This window comes from Bufo bufo, chromosome 2 (genome assembly GCF_905171765.1).
Source record: "Bufo bufo chromosome 2, aBufBuf1.1, whole genome shotgun sequence".
In the NCBI taxonomy this organism is placed as follows: Eukaryota; Metazoa; Chordata; class Amphibia; order Anura; family Bufonidae; genus Bufo; species Bufo bufo.
The window spans coordinates 41338844-41359331 of NC_053390.1; positions in this window are offsets into that span (position 1 = coordinate 41338844).

Genomic DNA, 20488 nt, shown 5'->3' on the forward strand with positions numbered 1-20488 from the left:
TGCAGGGAACGTGTGTTAGACTGTCAGCATGGAGGGTGGTGAGGAGGTTGCTGCCATTGTCACAGACAACCATATCTGCCTGGAGCCTTCAGGGTGTTAGTCACTTGTTGACCTGAGCCTGGACGGCGGCCAGAACATAAGGTCCAGTGTGTCTCCGTTCCCCTAAGCTCACAAGCTGGAGCACGGCCTGGCAGCGACGTGCCCACACTTATGTAGCTACTGGAATGCTTGCTGGGGGGCTCAGCAGCGGTGGAGTCAGTGGCTTTAGGGAGAGCAGCAGTTCTCACCTGGACACCCCAGGGCGGCACCACAAGCTGAGATGCCGCCACATCTGATGATCCCTCCCCGGCGCTTTGTAGGGACACCCAATGGGGAGTCAAGTTGAGATAGCATCCCTGACCATGTCTGCTGGTCCAGGCATCCATTGTGAGATGCACCCTGTCACTGACAGCGTGATCCAGCGACAGGGATACATTCTGCACAACGTGCTGGTGTAGGGCAGGAACGCCGGTCCTGGCAAAGAAATGGCGGCTGGGGACACGCCATCTTTGTTGGGCCTGCTCCAACATCTGCCGGAATTGATTGCAGTCCACAATATTGAAGGGCATCAGATTTTGGGCGATAACGCTTGCCAGGAGCCCATTGAGTGAACGCACCCGTCGGTCCCCGGGTGCGTAGGCCCCGGTGCGTTCAAATGCCTCAGCGACGAACGGCTGGTGCCGGATGGCAGTGGAGGCGACAGGAGGGTGCAGAGGAGGCAGAGGTATAGCTGCCGGTACCAGTACCTCTAGGAGAGGGAGTGGGGGAGTGGGAATGCATTGTTGGAAGGGGGTGGGGTGACTGCAGGACAGTGGCAGGAGCGGCTGTCCCCTGCTGCTGCTGCGACCACCTTGCATCTGGTCCCACTCCCGCCAGTGGTTGCCTCTCAGGTGCTGGATAAGGGCAGTGGTACCCAGCCTAGCAAGTGACCTCCCTCTCCTCACCCTGGCATGGCACAGCTGACAGATTGCAATTGTCTGATCTTCTTCTGCCAGGGTGAAGTAAGCCCAAACAGGTGACTTACACACCAACCTCCTGTCAGATGGGGTGGTGCTGGCTTGCGCCTGTTCGGGCTTGATGCGCACAGGTGCTGCCATTACCAGTGGAGCCCCTGCCACTAGACTCCTTGGTGACCTGGTGCACCGTTTGCCTCGGGTGCCTACCTTCATCATCAGTGCTGCTGTCACCTGACAAGGGAGGTGGCACCCATTCTTGGTCACCCTCCTCTTCGTTGCCTGCATTGTCAGACCCAAGGTCGACCAGTGGTTAGACTGAGGGGAACAGCAGACGAGGAGCCCTTGACCTGGCTCCGCTGTCCCCCCACTGATGCCTGGGTCTGACTAGGTGCGGTAGTTCTTTGGCTAAAACCACCCATACCAGTTGGAAGGAATGTCACTGGGGTAATGACGGCGGTACCCCTTCCTCCTCCTTCTCCATCCCTTTCAAAAGGTCCTGACCATCCGGACCAAGCTGCAGCTCACTCTCCTGCATTACCTCCCCCAGGATGTCCCTCTCACTGTCACTGCCAAACAGCAGCAGGGACGAGTCTTGGGGGATGGGGGCTTGTCCTGCAGGAGGCGGAGAGCTGCTGCTGCTGCTCTGAGCCGGGGTAGAGGACTTTGTGCCACTGGCTTGTGTGACAAAAGACACCACTGCCTCAGTGTCCTGAGACAAAATTGGGCTGACACGCCCAAAGAAATCTCGGATGAGGTGGACGCCCCTGCCAGTTGCGCCCGCCCCTCCATGGGTAGAGGAGCGGCCCTATGCTGGCAGCGGTCCAGCACTGGAACCAATTCCCCTACCACGACCACGGCTGCCGGCACGCCCACTTCCACTCATTATCTGCCCAAAATTAAATTAAAGCCCCAAAAAATATACAAAGAAAATAAGGAGCGAATTTGTGAATAACTTTATTGGGTTTGGGACAATGGGGCAAAAATCAAATAAAATAGTAATTTAGAGAAACAGACAGCGAATGTTTTTTGTTTGTTTTTTACTAAATACAAATACGGTAATGATTACGGTAACACTAATCCCTCCCTAGCACAGTAATTACTAAACAAGCACACTAAACCCTAAAACAGTGACAGGAAAATGGACAGAAACTAACTTTTTTTTTTTCCAAAGACGAAAGGCGGTAACACTAATCCCTCCCTAGCACAAGCACACAAAATCGTAAGACAGTGACAGAAAAACAGACAGAAACTATCTTTTTTTTTTTTTTCAAAGACGAAAGACGGTAACACTAATCCCTCCCTAGCACAGTAATTACTAAACAAGCACAATAAACCCTAAGACAGTGACAGAAAAACGGACAGAAACGTAATTTTTTTTTTTCAAAGACGAAAGAGGGTAACACTAATCCCTCCCTAGCACAGTAATTACTAAACAAGCACACTAAACCCTCCCTAAGACAGTGACAGAAAAACGGACAGAAACTAACAATTTTTTTTGTTTTTCAAAGACAAAAGACAGTAACACTAATCCCTCCCTAGCACAGTAATTACTAAACAAGCACACTAAACCCTAAGACAGTGACAAAAAAACGGACAGAAACAAACTTTTTTGCGTTTTTTTCTTGTTTTTCAAAGACGAAAGACGGTAACACTAATCCCTCCCCAGCACAGTAATTACTAAACAAGCACACTAAACCCTAAGACAGTGACATAAAAAAATGAACAGAAACAAACTTTTTTTTTGTTTGTTTTTTAAAGACGAAATACGGTAACACCAATCCCTCCCTAGCACAGTAATTACTAAACAAGCACACTAAACCCTAAGGCCCCTTTCAAATGGGCGAGAATTCCGCGCGGGTGCAATGCGTGTGGTACCCGTACTGAATCCGAACTTATTCACTTCAATGGGGCTGGGCAGATGAGCGGTGATTTTCACCGCAAGCAAGTGCAGATGCGGTGCGATTTTCACGCATGGTTGCTAGGAGATTATAGGGATGAGCAACCCCGGACCCCATTAAAGTAAATTCACTGTATTATTTTCCCTTATAGCATGGTTATAAGGGAAAATAATAGCATTCTTAATACAGAATGCTTACTAAAATGTTGATTGAGGGGTTAAAAAATAATAATTAACTCACCTTATACACTTGATCGCGCAGCTGGCATCATCTTCTTTCTTCTTCTTTCAGGACCGGCAAAAGGACCTTTGATGACGTAATCGCATTTACCACGTGGTGAGCGTGGTGACGTCAGTGCAGGTCCTGCTGAATGAAGATAGAAGGATCACATCAAAGGTCCTTTTGCAGGTCCTGAAAGAAGAAGAAAGAAGACGATGTCGGCTGCGCAATCAAGTGGATAAGGTGAGTTCATTTTTTTATTTTTTAACCCCAAATTGACATTTTAGTAAACATTTTATATTAAGAATGCTATTATTTTCCCTTATAATCATGTTATAAGGGAAAATAATAAAATCTACAGAATACCTAACCCAAACTTCAGTGAAGAAGTCCGGGTTCGGGTCTGGGTACCACATTCAGTTTTTTGCATTGCACCAGGGTGATAAAATCTGAACGCAACGCAATCGCAGTCAAAACTGACTGAAATTGCGTGCTGAGAATGTATGTATATGGGGTTGTCAGGAGGAATTTGTGTATAGTTTGTACCAGGACCTGGAAGAGAGGGGTAGTGATGCTGGTCGTTATCTACTGGATCAAAGTCAATAAATAAGGGCTGATGCCAGGCTCCCTTGAGTCCATTGAAGCTGCTATAATGTTAGGTGCGCCCCTGGTCACATGGCATGTGGGGGTCGTGTGACAGATTTTGCATTGCAGCCCAGAGCATGAAGTTACATCTCTACTTTGGTCCCACGTGAGAAGCATAGACTACAGGTGGTTATCTGTGAACTTCACTTCTTCTCTGAGGTGACTGACAGTAAGTGAAAGGAGCGTTAATATTTAATCTGTGACTTCTCTGTTTGTCTTGACAGCTCAGGTACAATATCATTAATGATTACTGCTCCTGTCAGTCTGACTGGGGGTATTGATGTCACTAACCACACAGATACTGGTGTCTTGTGGAGAAATGCATTACAGTTGTAGCAGAGCCGTCTTCGTTGTTTGACTATTTGGGGATGCAACATGAAATAGATCAAAAATATTGTGTTTATTGTTTTGTTTTTTATAAAGGGTGGAGATCCATTTACCTGATACAGAGCTCAAAATCTTAACAAACATAGCATGAAATAATCACCACTAGAGGGTACTCGGGAGCTTATTAAACTGAATAATATTATATGTAGTAATCTCCTGAGCTCCCTCTAGTGGTGGCTGTATATATCGGTATGCAGTAATCTCTTGAGCTCCTTCTAGTGGTGACTGTATATATCTGTATGCAGTAATCTCCTGAGCTCCCTCTAGTGGTGACTGTATATATCTGTATGCAGTAATCTCCTGAGCTCCCTCTAGTGGTAGCTGTATATATCTGTATGCAGTAATCTCCTGAGCTCCTTCTTTTGGTGGCTGTATATATCTGTATGCAGTAATCTCCTGAGCTTCTTCTAGTGGTGACTGTATATATCTGTATGGAGTAATCTCCTGAGCTCCCTCTAGTGGTGGCTGTATCTATCTGTATGCAGTAATCTACGGAACTCCCATTAGTGGTGGCTGTATATATCTGTATGTAGTAATCACCTGAACTTCCTCTAGTGGTGGCTGCATATACCTGTATGCAGTAATATCCTCAGCTCCCTCTAGTGGTGGCTGTATATATCTGTATGCAGTAATATCCTCAGCTCCCTCTAGTGGTGACTGTATATATCTGTATGCAGTAATCTCCTGAGCTCCCTCTAGTGGTGGCTGTATATATCTGTATGCAGTAATATCCTGAGGTCCCTCTAGTGGTGGTTGTATATATCTGTATGCAGTCATCTCTTGAGCTCCCTTTGGTGGTGGCTGTATATATCTGTATGCAGTAATCTCCTGAGCTCACTCTAGTAGTGGCTCCATATATCTGTATGTAATAATCTCCTAAATTCCCTCTATTGGTGACTGTATACAGTATATATATACACTCACCTAAAGAATTATTAGGAACACCATACTAATACGGTGTTGGACCCCCTTTTGCCTTCAGAACTGCCCTTGCACCTGCCATCTCGTGTACCGAACTCTGCCTCCATTTGACTACTCTCCTGCCTCATCCTGAATCCTTGTACCTGCCATCCCGTGTACCAACCCAGGACTGCCTGACTACTCTCTTGCCTTCCTCGTTCTTCGGCACTCATCTACCACGTGCACCTTATCGGGTCCATTGAGCCACCGACATTCCTGCATATCGGGATCATTCATCCATTCCATTTCCGCGCTCCTCTGTTCCGGTGTCGCTGCCATTGGACTCCTTCCCCTCTTCGAGTAACCTCTACAAGCAATTGTGCAGGTAACCTTAACAGAATAATCTGGCCTCAAAAATGGAGTCCGCAGTGACGCTCCTGAAACAACAAGTTATAGAGCTACAAGAATTCGGAACCACTTATGAGGAAAAGTTTTCCCAGTTACAAAGTGTGGTACAAGATCAACAAGGGGAAATAATCGCCCTACAGAGACAACTCCTGGAGGGGCAGGCCCCAGCTGGAGATACTCGCATGCCGCTCCCAGCAAGGTTTAATGGAGATCGACGCCAATTCCGAGGTTTTTTTAACCAATGTCGAATCTATTTTGAAATGAATCCAGCCCGGTTCACTACTGGAAAGATGAAGGTATTGTTCATCATCAATCTTTTGTCTGATGAGGCTCTCGCATGGGCATCTCCTTACGTGGAGACAGACAGCAGCCTTCTGCGGGATCTGGAGACCTTCATCTCCGCCATAAGTCAGGTGTTTGATGATCCTACATAATCTACGCCAAGGAAACCATTCAGTGGCCGTTTACACAGCCGAATTCCGCCGCTGGGTGACCGACACCACCTGGAATCATGCCGCCCAAAAGAGTCAGTTCCGGCGGGGGTTGTCTGAGCAAATGAAAGATGAACTTGCTAGGACAGATATTCCAGAGGACTTTGAAGACTTCATTCAACTTTGTATCAGAGTCGATCAGAGACTTACTGAAAGGAGAAGGGAGAAAGCATGGGCGCAGGAAAACCGACCCACCTATTCTTTCAGACCATCAGCTCCCCGTAATCCTGAACCTGCACCGGAACCTATGAAAATCGATGCATTACGGAGATCCATAACTGTAGCGGAAAAGGAAAGACGCATCTCAGAAGATCTTTGTCTCTACTGCGGAAAACCGGGTCCGTAGAATAAACGCGGTCAGAGAGATAGAAGAACAATTGGAATCAGAAATTCCATACTCCATACACTCTGAAATAAACTCTATTTCCCCTATTGCTTGGAAGAAAGACCAAACTACTATCCCCGAGTCTCATTTCATGGTACCCATTCAGATCTTCACCTCTGAACTCGAAATCTCCTGCTCTGCTATGCTGGACTCTGGGGCCGGGGGCAATTTTATGGACTTAACATTTGCACAAAAAAACCATATCCCACTATTAAAGAGAACAACACCATTGGATATGGAGACTGTGGACGGCTCACCTCTTTCCTCAGGTCCAGTTACGCAAGAAACGGGAAAGCTCCAAATATGCATCAACACGGATCACCTTGAGGACATCCATTTTTCTTTGATCTCTTCACCCAAATTTCCCATAATCTTGGGGATCCCATGGTTGGCGATTCATAATCCATCCATTGACTGGAAAAATCATGTACTACACTTCCCGTCGGAATTCTATCAGTGTAATTGCCTGCAAGACACTCAGTCTTCGGCTCCAGCGATCCCTCTGGTTCCGGAACAGTCTACAAGTGAGTTATTACCTCTGCCGTACAAGAATTTTCAGGATGTTGGCGACAAGAAAAATGCAGATAAGCTTCCTCCTCACCGTTCTTACGACTGTCCGATTGAACTATTACCGGGAGCGGAAATACCGTTTGGCTGCATTTATCCGCTTTCTGATCCTGAATTGAAGGCTTTGAAAAAATATCTAGATGAAGATCTAAAAAAGGGGTTTATCCGACCCTCCACCTCTCCAGCTGATGCTCCTTTTTTCTTTGTAGAAAAGAAAGATTCCTCTTTACGCCCCTGTATAGACTACCGGAAACTTAATAGTATCACTGTAAAAAATCGGTATCCCCTTCCTTTAATATCTGAACTTCTCGAAAGACTGCGCACTGCCAGAATATTTACGAAACTCGATCTCAGAGGAGCATATAACCTGGTCCATATTTGCCTGGGTGACGAATGGAAGACTGCTTTCCGAACTAGGTATGGACATTTCGAATACCTCGTTATGCCTTTCGGACTGTGTAATGCGCCAGCTACATTTCAACACTTTGTTAACGATGTGTTCCGGGACATGTTGGATCAGTTCGTAATAATATACTTGGACGACATTCTAATTTTTTCTGAAGGTCTGGAGCAACATTGTATGGACGTCTGCAAGGTTCTACAGAGACTTCGAGAACACCAACTCTACATTAAACTTGAGAAATGCGAATTCGAAAAAACAACTGTTCAGTTTTTGGGATACATCATTTCTCCGAAGGGTCTAGAGATGGACCCCAGCAAGATTAGAGCTGTAACGGAGTGGCCTACTCCCAGAAATGTAAAAGACATACAAAGATTCATCGGTTTTGCCAATTTCTACAGGAGATTCATCCGGAATTTCTCCAGGGTCATCAAACCAATCACACAACTCACAAAGAAAACCGTACACTTTACCTGGACTCCCGAGGCACAAGACGCATTTAGTCAACTAAAGACTCTGTTCACAGGCACACCAATACTAATCCATCCAGATCCAGAACTACCATTCACGGTAGAAGTGGATGCATCTGATTCAGCAATGGGGGCGGTTTTGTCACAACGTGCAGGAGATAAAGAGTTGCTTCACCCTTGTGCCTATTTTTCTCGCCAAATGTCCCCAGCCGAGAAAAATTACGACATCGGGAATAAGGAACTACTTGCAATCAAGGAAGCTTTCTCGGAGTGGAGACACCTTTTGGAGGGGGCCACCATTCCCGTAACCGTCTTGACTGATCACAAGAACCTTGAGTTTCTGCATAACGGCAAAAGATTATCCTCCAGACAGGCCAGATGGAGCCTGTTCTTTTCTCGTTTTAACTTTATTATTACCTACCGTCCAGGTTCTAAGAACGGCAAAGCAGACGCGCTGTCCAGAATGTTCTCTGACTCCTCCCAAGAAAATAAGAATCAAACCACGATCCTGCCTGAAAGAAACTTCTTGGGGGCCACCCATTCGGGGGATTTATGGAAACTAATTAAAGACGGATATCAGAGTAACTCTTTCCTTAGCCACCCCACTAGTGAGGTTAACCTTCACTTCCAGGATGGTTATTGGATCAAACCGGATCATCAACTATATGTTCCCGAAATAGCTTGACTTGAAGTCCTTAAACTGGCTCATGATTCCAAGTTGGCCGGTCACTTGGGCATAAAAAGAACTCAAGAACTGTTATCTCGTTCCTTCTGGTGGCCCAATTGTAAAGGGGATGTGAAAAGGTATGTTTATTACAACCACTTCCGGTTCCATCTCGCCCTTGGGGCTCAGTCTCTATGGACTTCGTGGTCGATTTACCTCCTTCTCAAGGAATGAACACTATCCTTGTTGTCATAGACCGTCTTACCAAGATGGCACACTTCATACCTTTCAAAGGAATACCATCTGCAAAACAGACAGCAGAACTCATGATCCGTGAAGTGTTCCGGCTACACGGGATTCCAGACAACGTGGTCTCTGATCGTGGGGTACAGTTCACGTACAAATTCTGGAAAAACTTCTGTTCTGCCCTTGGAATCAAAGTAAATTTGTCATCAGCTTTTCATCCACAATCTAATGGTCAGACTGAAAGAACTAATCAAACCCTTGAACAGTATCTACGCTGTTTTATTACCCATTTACAAGATGACTGGATGGAACATCTCTCCACTGCAGAATTTGCATACAATAACTCGGAACACAGTTCGACTTCTTTCAGCCCGTTCTACGCAAACACAGGCCTCCATCCAGTCTTCATTCCCCATCTGCCAATCACCACGGCCCTCCCAGCAGTAACCGAACGGTTAACTAACCTGCAAGAGGTACGGGGAAAAATCATGGAGAATTTACACGAGGCCCAAAGACGCTCCAAACAAGCTGCGGACAAACACCGTAGACCAGCACCAGTTTTTCATATTGGGGACAAAGTGTGGCTGTCTACAAAAAATATTAAGCTGAGAGTCCCTTCTCAAAAACTGGGTCAAAGATACATTGGACCATATCAGATTTCGGCTCAAATTAATGATGTCACATTTAAACTCAAACTCCCAGATTCGCTCAAGATACATCCGGTCTTCCATTGTTCACTCTTCAAACCATTTGTCGAGAATACTTTCCCTGATCGCTTTTTGATGCCACCCCCACCAGTCAGGGTGCATGGAGAAGAGGAGTTCGTTGTAGAAAAGATCCTGAACTCTAGAATTTGTCAAAGAAAACTGCAGTATTTGATCCATTGGAAGGGTTATGGTCCTGATGAGGACTCGTGGGAACCCAAAGAGAATGTACACGCTCCCAGACTGGTCAGTGAGTTTCATCGGCAATACCCCGACACGCCTATCTTGGAGATGCCCGCAGGTCATCGTGGAAGAGGGGAGTACTGTCAGGGATCGAACCGGGAGACTCCGGCGTCCTAGGCTGTAGCCTTGCTCACTAGACCACAGAGCTTCCTGGACAGTTTCTGTTACTTTTTTGAACCACCTCCTTGACCTGAATGTTTCTGCTTTTGGTTTGACCAATCAGATCTGTGTACGCCCTATTTAAGGAAGACCATGTCACTTCCTCCCTTGCCAGATTATTGAGCTATCTCAGCCTTAGTCTTGCTTCAGCCTCTCGGTATTTTGTCTGCTAACCTGCTTGTGTACCGAACTCTGCCTCCATCGACTACTCTCCTGCCTCATCCTGAATCCTTGCACCTGCCATCTCGTGTACTGAACTCTGCCTCCATTTGACTACTCTCCTGCCTCATCCTGAATCCTTGTACCTGCCATCCCGTGTACCAACCCAGGACTGCCTGACTACTCTCTTGCCTTCCTCGTTCTTCGGCACTCATCTACCACGTGCACCTTATCGGGTCCATTGAGCCACCGACATTCCTGCATATCGGGATCATTCATCCATTCCGTTTCCACGCTCCTCTGTTCCGGTGTCGCTGCCATTGGACTCCTTCCCCTCTTCGAGTAACCTCTACAAGCAATTGTGCAGGTAACCTTAACACTCCCGTTCCACCACATCCCAAAGATGCTCTATTGGGTTGAGATCTGGTGACTGTGGGGGCCATTTTAGTACAGTGAACTCATTGTCATGTTCAAGAAACCAATTTGAAATGATTCGAGCTTTGTGACATGGTGCATTATCCTGCTGGAAGTAGCCATCAGAGGATGGATACATGTTCTCATTCTGTTTACGCCAAATTCGGACTCTACCATTTGAATGTCTCAACAGAATTCGAGACTCATCAGAACAGGCAACATTTTTCCAGTCTTCAACAGTCCAATGACTTAAAGGATGGAAGATACCCAGGCAATAAACAACCCATCTACCTTACCGCCCCATCCTGTTCCCCAATTAACACACAGAAACATCTTCTTGGGAAAAGAGCCTTCTCGGCCAATTTATTCAACAACATTAATTATCACTTCACAGAAAATACGTAATAACACGCATAACATATCAATTACCATAACAATTATCATAACATCTGAACCATTGAATAGGATCCTAGAAGGCAACAGGTAAGCTGTGTTCTCCACCATTCACCTCCACTTGTAATATCGCCTTACCCTCGGCCGCGGTCACCGACCCGAGAGCACCGAATGCTCCAACTGTAATTAGTCTCCCCTGTAGGCCCATCTGCCCACAGGAGCCCCATGCACAAGCTTACCGAACCTCCTGAGATGCACACTCCACCTTGGCATGCACCTCTTAAACCTATCCTTGCCTTCCAGGACCCTCCATTACCACGCCACGAACGACCACAGGAGAAACCTCACCTATGGGAGTCCTGCCACACCCGAAAAGCCGTCTCCAGACCCTCCTGAATCCCTAAGGCCCACATGTCAATACCCACCTCATTCAGGTGAACACCATCAGACCTAAGGAACTGAGGCGATGCCGCCTCCAGCTCTCGGTGCCGCACCACAATTCCACCATGGCACCTCACAAAACATCCAACCTCCCTATTAAGTTTAGCCCGGGCCTTATTAAGCCGGTCAACCGACCTCGCAAAACGCCAGGCTCTCCGAGCCACAACCTCGGACCAAACCACCAACACACCCGGAACATCCGACCACAAAACGCAAAAGATCCAGCTTCATATCACGAATCACCTCCCTAGTACTGCGAACACCCAGGTCATTCCCCCCCAACGTGCAACACAACAATATCAGGGGACCTATCCAACGAAACTGAAGCATGAAATTCCGGGAGCACCCTACCCCACAACAGGCCCCGTATGCCGATCCAGCGCACTTGCATGTCAGCCGGGTCGAACCCCAACTGCCGTCCGTTCCTCCGCACGTCCGCCCGCAATGCTCCCCAGTACACGTAGGAGTGTCCGAAGATCCAAGCCATACAAGCCGACCCTGTAAACACAAAAAATTAAAACCTAACTCACCAGTCAGAGTAATAAAATACTGTATAGACAACCGAACATTGATCCCCTTGGCACTCACAACATGTGAGTACGAACATACGACTGATAACACCTAGATTCCCACCGGCCAATACGTTTAATGGCCTCCTCCCCCAGGCCCCATCTGGCCGCCTCCGTTGCCGCCCCAATCCTAAAAGAATGGGACGCAAAATCCTGAGCCGGGTAACCCGCTGCAAACAAACACTTCCGAAAAACTGCAACAAACTGATACCTTGAAAATGCCGACCCATCTGCATGCATCAACAACGAACCCACCTCATCCGGCCTAACCACCAACAACTCCTCCACACACCTGACCGGGCACAAGACCGACCCAACCAAAGGGCGCAATATAATAACCACCCCTTTGCCCTCCTGATCCGTCTTAGACCTACGCAATACGCAACGCAAACCTCACCCAGAAAAACACACATCCTGCCTCAACAAACCTCCCCCACACAACCGATTTCCCGACACCAATTCCGACACCCTGAAAGCCCCGAAAAAGGCCAAGGAAAAAGCAGCCCTAAACAAACAAACCTCATAAGGCGTCAAACACACCACACCAACCATCTCCCACAACGACTGCAACACTGCCCACGAAACCGGCCTACGTGTGTCTGGCCGCGCGGCACTACGCCTATAACCCTTCAAAGCTTGCCTAACCAGAAAGCAGTTAGACACATCCATGAGACCCCGCAACCGCAACCAAAATTGACGGCCGCCACTCGCTTGGAAACCACCGAAACAGACACCCCCGAACTATAAGACAAACCTATAAAATATACCAACAACATCTGAAAATCCTCCACTACCTCACAACCCCCCACCTGATCCAACAACTGCTCCCACTGGGACCACACCGAAGAATACGCCAACCACGTACTCCTACTCACGGACCGGCGAATCAACTCAGAGGAGACCCCAAGGCCACGTTCCAGAGCCACTGAGGACATGATAGACCCGTCTCGTCCGCATCCGGCACCAGCCCGCGAAAACGATCCCACTGAAAGCGAGAAAGTGAATCAGCAATGTCGTTATCAACACCCGGAACATGCACAGCCACAAAACAGGCATTCAACCGCAAGCCACTAAGCACTAAATGGCGAAGCAAGCGCACCACCGGGGGCGAATTAGCAGACTGACTGTTAATCGCCTGAACCACCCCCATGTTGTCACAGCAAAATCTCACTCTTTTATTCCTGAGCACGTCCCCCCACAACTCAACAGACAAAATGATCGGAAACAATTCCAACAAAACCAGATTCCTCAAAAAACCTGCCTCCACCCAAACCTCCGGCCAGGCACCAGCGCTCCACTGCCCCCGGCAAAAGGCCCCGTAACCACAAGACCCCGACGCATCCGTACACAATTCCAATTCGAAACTGGACACAGGCGCCTCTATCCACACCGAACGCCCATTAAATTCCTCCAGAAAACGCTCCCACACCAACAGGTCATCCCGAACCTCAGATGATAACCGCAAAAAATGGAAGGGCCTCCGCACCCCAGCTGTCGCCATGGCCAAGCGCCTGCAGAACACCCGGCCCATTGGTAGAATTCTGCATGCAAAATTCAACTTCCCTAGAACCGACTGCACATGCCGCAACTGCACCTTTTTCGCCCTCCTTAAAAAGGCAATATCCTCACGCAAGTCCGCCACCTTCTCCTCCGACAACCGACACTCCATGGCCACACTATCTATCACTATACCCAAAAATTTAACAGACGTCGCCGGGCCCTCCGTCTTTTCCGGTGCCAACGGGACACCCAAACGACCAGCTATGCTCTCCATCGTGTGAAGTAACACCGAACAAACTTGCGACCCAGCAGGTCCCATAAACAAAAAGTCATCAAGATAATGTAAAACAGAAGTCCAACCCGCCTCCTGCTTCACCACCCACTCCAAAAAGGAAGCAAACTTCTCAAACAAAGAACATGAAATTGCACAACCCATCGGCAGACAACAATCAACATAAAAACTGTCTTCCCACTTAAACCCCAACAAATGCAAACTGTCCGGATGAATGGGTAACAAACGAAAAGCGGCCTCTATATCCGTCTTCGCCAACAAAGCCCCTTTTCCAAAACGACGCACCCACCGAACCGCCTCATCAAATGAAGTATACGAACCCGAACAAAGCTCCTCAGCAATACCATCATTAACAGAACTACCCTCAGGAAACGACAAGTGGTGTATGAGCCTAAACTTGCCCGCCTCCTTTTTTGGGACCAAACCCAACGGTGACACCCACAAACCTGACAATGGGGATTCCGCAAATGGGCCAGCGACCCGCCCCGCCGCGATCTCCTTACCAATCTTCTCCGCTACCACGTCCGGCCTACGCAAAGCCGACGTCAAGTTACGGGGAGCCACAACCGGGCTGACCGAAAAACACGGGATCCGAAAACCATCCCTGATACCAACAAACAACAAAGCCGCTGCAGCCCTATCTGGGTACCTCTCTAACCACGGCAACATCTTTTCCACCTTCACCGGCGTCACCCCTCTTCTGCGCCCCATCAACTCCTTTTCCTCGCCCCCGCTTGAAACACCGTGACAGACTGTGCGCCCCACCGCATCCGGAACACTCGTGCTTGAACCGACAGTCGGCGAGGTATCTGCAATAACCCTCATTGAACTGCCAACAGCAACCCTTCTTTTGCCCAACACGAGGTTCGGACGACGAGGGACCCCCGGCTGCCCCACGAAAGGACTGATGCCCCACCTTCGGAGCCGCCATAAGCCGCATCCAAAGACCGATATCTTTGTGATCCCAGCGAATACTCGCCCGGACCGCCTTCCGCTGACGAAACTGCTCGTCGTACCTCAACCATGCCACACCCCCATACGTCCTATAGGCCTCACCAATGGCATCCATGTAACAGAAAAGCGCGGAACAGTGCTCCGGCGCTTTTTCTCCCACCACACTTGCCAGAATGGCAAAAGCCTGCAGCCAATTCAAATACGTCCGCGGTATCAACCAATACCGCCGCTTCTCCTCCTCCTCCTTTTTGGACTCATCAGGCCTAACCCTATCCAAACTAAACTTTTCCAACTGAAGCAAAGAGAATATCTCCACATACTCGTCCTTCCAGATCTTCTCTTTAACCTCCGCCTTCAAATGAGCCCCCAGCGGCCCCTCAAAACAGACGTAGACCTCGCCCTTAGCTGCGTCCGCCAACCGCACCTCGTCCTCGACTTTTCCTTTCTCCCCAACACCGACCGACACATCCCCAGTCCCCGGCGCCTCCACATCCGCCCCAACGCTACTCGAGCCAACCCCGCCAGACTGACACCTCGTAACACCGGACACCTCTGGAGCCCATACCGCCGCAGGTGACTCCCACACACCCGACCCCAACCTAGACAAAAGCGACACCATCCCCTCTAGCAATTCCTGCGCCAACCCCTGGCCCTGCAAAACACCCCCCCCCACCGATTGCTCAACAGGAGCCCGTTGCTGACCCGAAGGCCCCTCACCTGACCGGCCCTGAGGTATCCGCCCAGCAGCCACGGTCCGCCCGGACACTCCCGCCATTGATGGTCCGCTCAGCTGCGCTGCCGCCGGACCGGCTCCATCCTCGTCTATCCGCCCGTCGTCAGCTCCAGAGTCGTCCTGGCTCACCTCGCCGTCCTCCACTTCCGCCCGCTGTCCAGGCCCGCCGACAGGCGGCCGCCGTCTCTCGTCGCCCCCGGCAACCGACGTAAACCGCCTCCGTCCAGGCTCACCGGCAGGGGAACCGGCAGCCGCATCCGAAATACCTCCATCACTGCAGTCGTCCAGTACTGCAGCACCTCTTAGTCCAGCTCCTACAGCAACCTCAGCCTCCTGAACAAATCCAGCTGCAGTACCGGGGGCAGCCACCGGTGTCGCTGCCGCGCTCCGCCCGCTCCTCTGCAGTCTCACTGAAGAACGCCGCCGGCCCTGCGACAAGGGCCGCGGCGCAACACGCACCACTGCTGACCTCACTCCAGGATCCAGGCCCCCACCGGAAGGCTGTGGGGCCGCACGCTCCTCTCCCCGCCGTGGTCGACTTGCCGCCCACTCCTCAGGTAAGGGCCGACGCCTGGCTCGCTCCCCGTCCGACAAGGCCACAAGGGGAGACGCCGCACCTGCATAGCTCCTCCCACGCAGTGAATAGGACGAGGCGACGGGCACCGCCCGGTCCTCTCCCGCTGGTGCCCGGCGCCGACCAGGATTCCTCCCGCTGCGGCGGCGAGGCGCAGGGCTCACAGCCCTCACCGCCCGCAACGAAGGGTCCCTGCTGGGGCTCCTTAAGCGCCGCCGCACCCGTGGGGTAGCCTCAGGGCTCAGCCTCTCTGGGGGCACAGACCTCCTAGCCCTAGGCCTAGCAGCAGGGGCGGCCGGTGTGGGAACCGGACCCGCCAATACAGCTTGCAGACTCTGCTGCAACCAATCGGCCCCATGTCTCTCCGCCGCTGCCTTCACCGCATCCAATAAAACGTCCAAAGACTCCATAACTCCCAGCAAAAAATCCCTCCAAACCTTAAAAACCTTCCTGCTTCTTCACAAGCTCCTGTCTGATAAACTCCGCCCCCCATTTCCTTCATATACTGCCTGGGAAAATAGCTGACCGAGGCCCCTCCCCACGACCTAACCTTAACCCTCAGCTGCCTGAACTTCCCCCCCAAGTCAAAGAGCACTACGCCCAGGCTGCGCCCAGCTCCGTTGCTCCCATTTTGGTGAGCTCGTGCAAATTGTAGCCTCTTTTTCCTATTTGTAGTGGAGATGACTGGTACCCAGTGGGGTCTTCTGCTGTTGTAGCCCATCCGCCTCAAGGTTGTGCGTGTTGTGGCTTCACAAATGCTTTGCTGCATACATCGGTTGTAACGAGTGGTTATTTCAGTCAACGTTGTTCTTCTATCAGCTTGAATCAGTCGGCCCATTCTCCTCTGACCTCTAGCATCCACAAGGCATTTTCGCCCACAGGACTGCCGCATACTGGATGTTTTTCCCTTTTCACACCATTCTTTGTAAACCCTAGAAATGGTTGTGCGTGAAAATCCCAGTAACTAAGCAGATTGTGAAATACTCAGACTGGCCCGTCTGGCACCAACAACCATGCCACGCTCAAAATTGCTTAAATCGCCTTTCTTTCCCATTCTGACATTCAGTTTGGAGTTCAGGAGATTGTCTTGACCAGGACCACACCCCTAAATGCATTGAAGCAACTGCCATGTGATTGGTTGACTAGATAATTGCATTAATGAGAAATAGAACAGGTGTTCCTAATAATTCTTTAGGTGAGTGTATATACACACAGTAATCTCATGAGCCCTCTCTAGTTGTGGCTGCATATAGCTGAATTCAGTAAGCTCATGAGCCCCCTCTGGTGGTGGCTGTGTATGTCTGTATACAGTAATCTCTTGAGCTCCCTCTAGTGGTGGCTGTGTATATTTGCATGCATTAATTTTCTGAGCTCCCTCTAGTGGTGGCTGTACATATCTGTATGTAGTAATCTCCTGAGCTCCCCCTAGTGGTGACTGTATATATCTGTATGCAGTAATCTCCTGAGCTCCGTCTAGTGGTGTCTGTATATATCTGTATGCAGTAATCTCCTGAGCTCCCTCTAGTGGTAGCTGTATATATCTGTATGCAGTAATCTCCTGAGCTCCCCCTAGTGGTGGCTGTATATATCTATATGCAGTAAGCTCTTGAGGTCCCTTTAGAGGTGGCTGCAGACAACTGAATTATATAATTCTTTAGATTCAGTATTTGAAGCTCAGAGGTACAGAGGTATCAGGAAAATGGAGCTGAAGCTGCACTAAATATATATATATATATAAAGAAATGAATCGACATAGAATTATGAAGCTGTAAACAGCACGGCTATAAATGGTGAAGATTTTCTGATCCTGGGTAATAAATCTACATAGTAAGGAGATAACTGATTGTTAAAAGAAATTCTTGGCATAGATCGGAATCCTAATGCCAGTGACTCACCTTCTGATGAAATAATTACACCTTTATGATAATTAGGATGTTTACAGACAATCTTCTTCACTAGAGAGACAACTGGGGAGACAGAAGACACGACCCGAGAATCCTCAGGAAACATCTCTTCATGCAGATGTGGCATTGCCAATGTATTTTACACTAGGCCCAGAGTCTTCATTTTACCCCTCCTGCGACCACAGATCTGTCATGTAGATGAGGCTGAATGTAATGCTAGCTAAACACCGACCCCATTTTAAGATTGCAGAGTATAGTAGAAGGTCAGATTGTAAGCAGTAACAGGGTCCTCCAGCTCTGATGGTCCATCAGCACTTTGATCTGCCTGAGAGGCTCTTGTCTCGTTTGTCCTCTCCGATCAATGTTCCACCATAAAATACATCATAAAAGAAAATGTACATTACAGAAAGGACTGTCATCCTTAGATGCCTATTTCTATGTTGATTAAATACCGTACTTCATAAATCTTAATACGGATCAGAGTGTCATTTTTCTCATATAACTCTCCAAATCCCATATGTAGACGTAGAGCAAGCTCAGAAGTTTACTGCATACTGTGTAATTACTGATCTCCATTTAAAAAATTTATCCATTAAGCTACTGAGCTCCTCTAGTGGTGACTGTATATATCTGGATGTAGTCATTTTTTTGGTTTCACCTAGTGATGTCTACATACTGTATATCTGTGTGCCGTAATCTCCTGAGCTCCTATAGTGGTAGCTATGTATATCTGTATGCAGTAATCTCCTGAGCTCCCTCTAGTGGTGGCTGTATATATCTGTATGCAGTAATCTCCTGAGCTCCCTCTAGTGGTGTCTGTATATATCTGTATACAGTAATCTCCTGAGCTCCCTCTAGTGGTGTCTGTATATATTTGTATGCAGCAATCTCCTGAGCTCTATCTAGTGGTGGCTGTATATATCTGTATGCAGTAATCTCCTGAGCTCTATCTAGTGGTGGCTGTATATATCTGTATGCAGTAATCTCCTGAGCTCCCTCTAGTGAGGCTGTATATATCTGTATGCAGTAATCTCCTGAGCTCCCTCTAGTGGTGGCTGTATATATCTATATGCAGTAATCCCCTGAGCTCCCTCTAGCGTTGGCTGTAAATATCTGTATGCAGTAATCTCCTGAGCTCCCTCTAGTGGTAGCTGTATATATCTGTATCCAGTAATATCCTGAGCTCCCTCTAATGGTTGCTGTATATATCTGTATGCAGTAATCTCCTCAGCTCCCTCCAGCGTTGACTATATAAATCTGTTTGCAGTAAGCTCCTGAGCTCCCTCTATTGGTGGCTGCATATATCTGTATGTAGTAATCTACTGAGCTCCCTCTAGTGGTGGCTGTATATATCTGTATGTAGTAATCTCTTCAGCTCCCTCTAGTGGAGGCTATATATATCTGTATGCAGTAATCTCCTGACCTTCCTCTAGTGGTGGCTGTATATATCTGTATGCAGTAATCTCCTGAGCTCCCTCTAGTGGTGGCTGTATATATCTGTATGCAGTAATCTCCTCAGCTCCCTCTAGTGGTGGCTGTATATATCTGTATGCAGTAATCTCCTGAGCTCCCTCTAGTGATGGCTGTATATATCTGTATGCAGTAATCTCCTGAGCTCCCTCTAGTGGAGGCTGTATATATCTGTATGCAGTAATCTCCTGAGCTCCCTCTAGTGATGGCTGTATATATCTGTATGCAGTATGCTCCTGAGCCCCCTCTAGTAGTGGCTGTATATATCTGTATGCAGTAATCTCCTTAGCTCCCTCTAGTGGAGGCTGTATATATCTGTATGCAGTAATATCCTGAGCTCCCTCTAGTGGTGGCTGTATATATCTGTATGCACTAATCTCCTGAGCTCCCTCTAGTGGTAGCTGTATATATCTGTATCCAGTTATCTCCTGAGCTCCCTCTAGTGGTGGCTGTATATATCTGTATGCAGTAATCTCCTCAGCTCCCTCCAGCGTTGACTATATAAATCTGTTTGCAGTAAGCTCCTGAGATCCCACTAGTGGTGGCTGCATATATATCTGTATGTAGTAATCTTCTGAGCTCCCTCTAGTAGTGGCTGTATATATCTGTATGTAGTAATCTCTTCAGCTCCCTCTAGTGGAGGCTATATATATCTGTATGCAGTAATCTCCTGACTTTCCTCTAGTGGTGGCTGTATATATCTGTATGCAGTAATCTCCTGAGCTCCCTCTAGTGGTGGCTGTATATATCTGTATGCAGTAATCTCCTGACCTTCCTCTAGTGGTGGCTGTATATATCTGTATGCAGTAATCTCCTCAGCTCCCCCTAGTGGAGGTTGTTTATATTTGTATTTAGTAATCTCCTCAGCTCCCTCTAGTGGTGGCTGTATATATCTGTATGCAGTAATCTCTTCAGCTCCCTCTAGTGGAGGCTATATATATATCTGTATGCAGTAATCTCCTGACCTCCCTCTAGTGGTGGCTGTATATATCTGTATGCAGTAATCTCCTGAGCTCTCTCTAGTGGTGGCTGTATATATCTGTATGCAGTAATAGCCTCAGTTCCCTCCAGCGTTGGCTGTATATATCTTTATGTAGTAATCTCCTAAGCTCCCTCTATTGGTGGCTGTATATATCTGTATGCAGTAATCTCGTCAGCTCCCTCTAGTGGAGGCTGCATATATCTGTATGCAGTAATCTCCTGAGCTCCCTCTAGTGGTGGCTGTATATATCTGTATGCAGTAATCTCCTCAGCTCCCTCCAGCGTTGACTATATAAATCTGTTTGCAGTAAGCTCCTGAGATC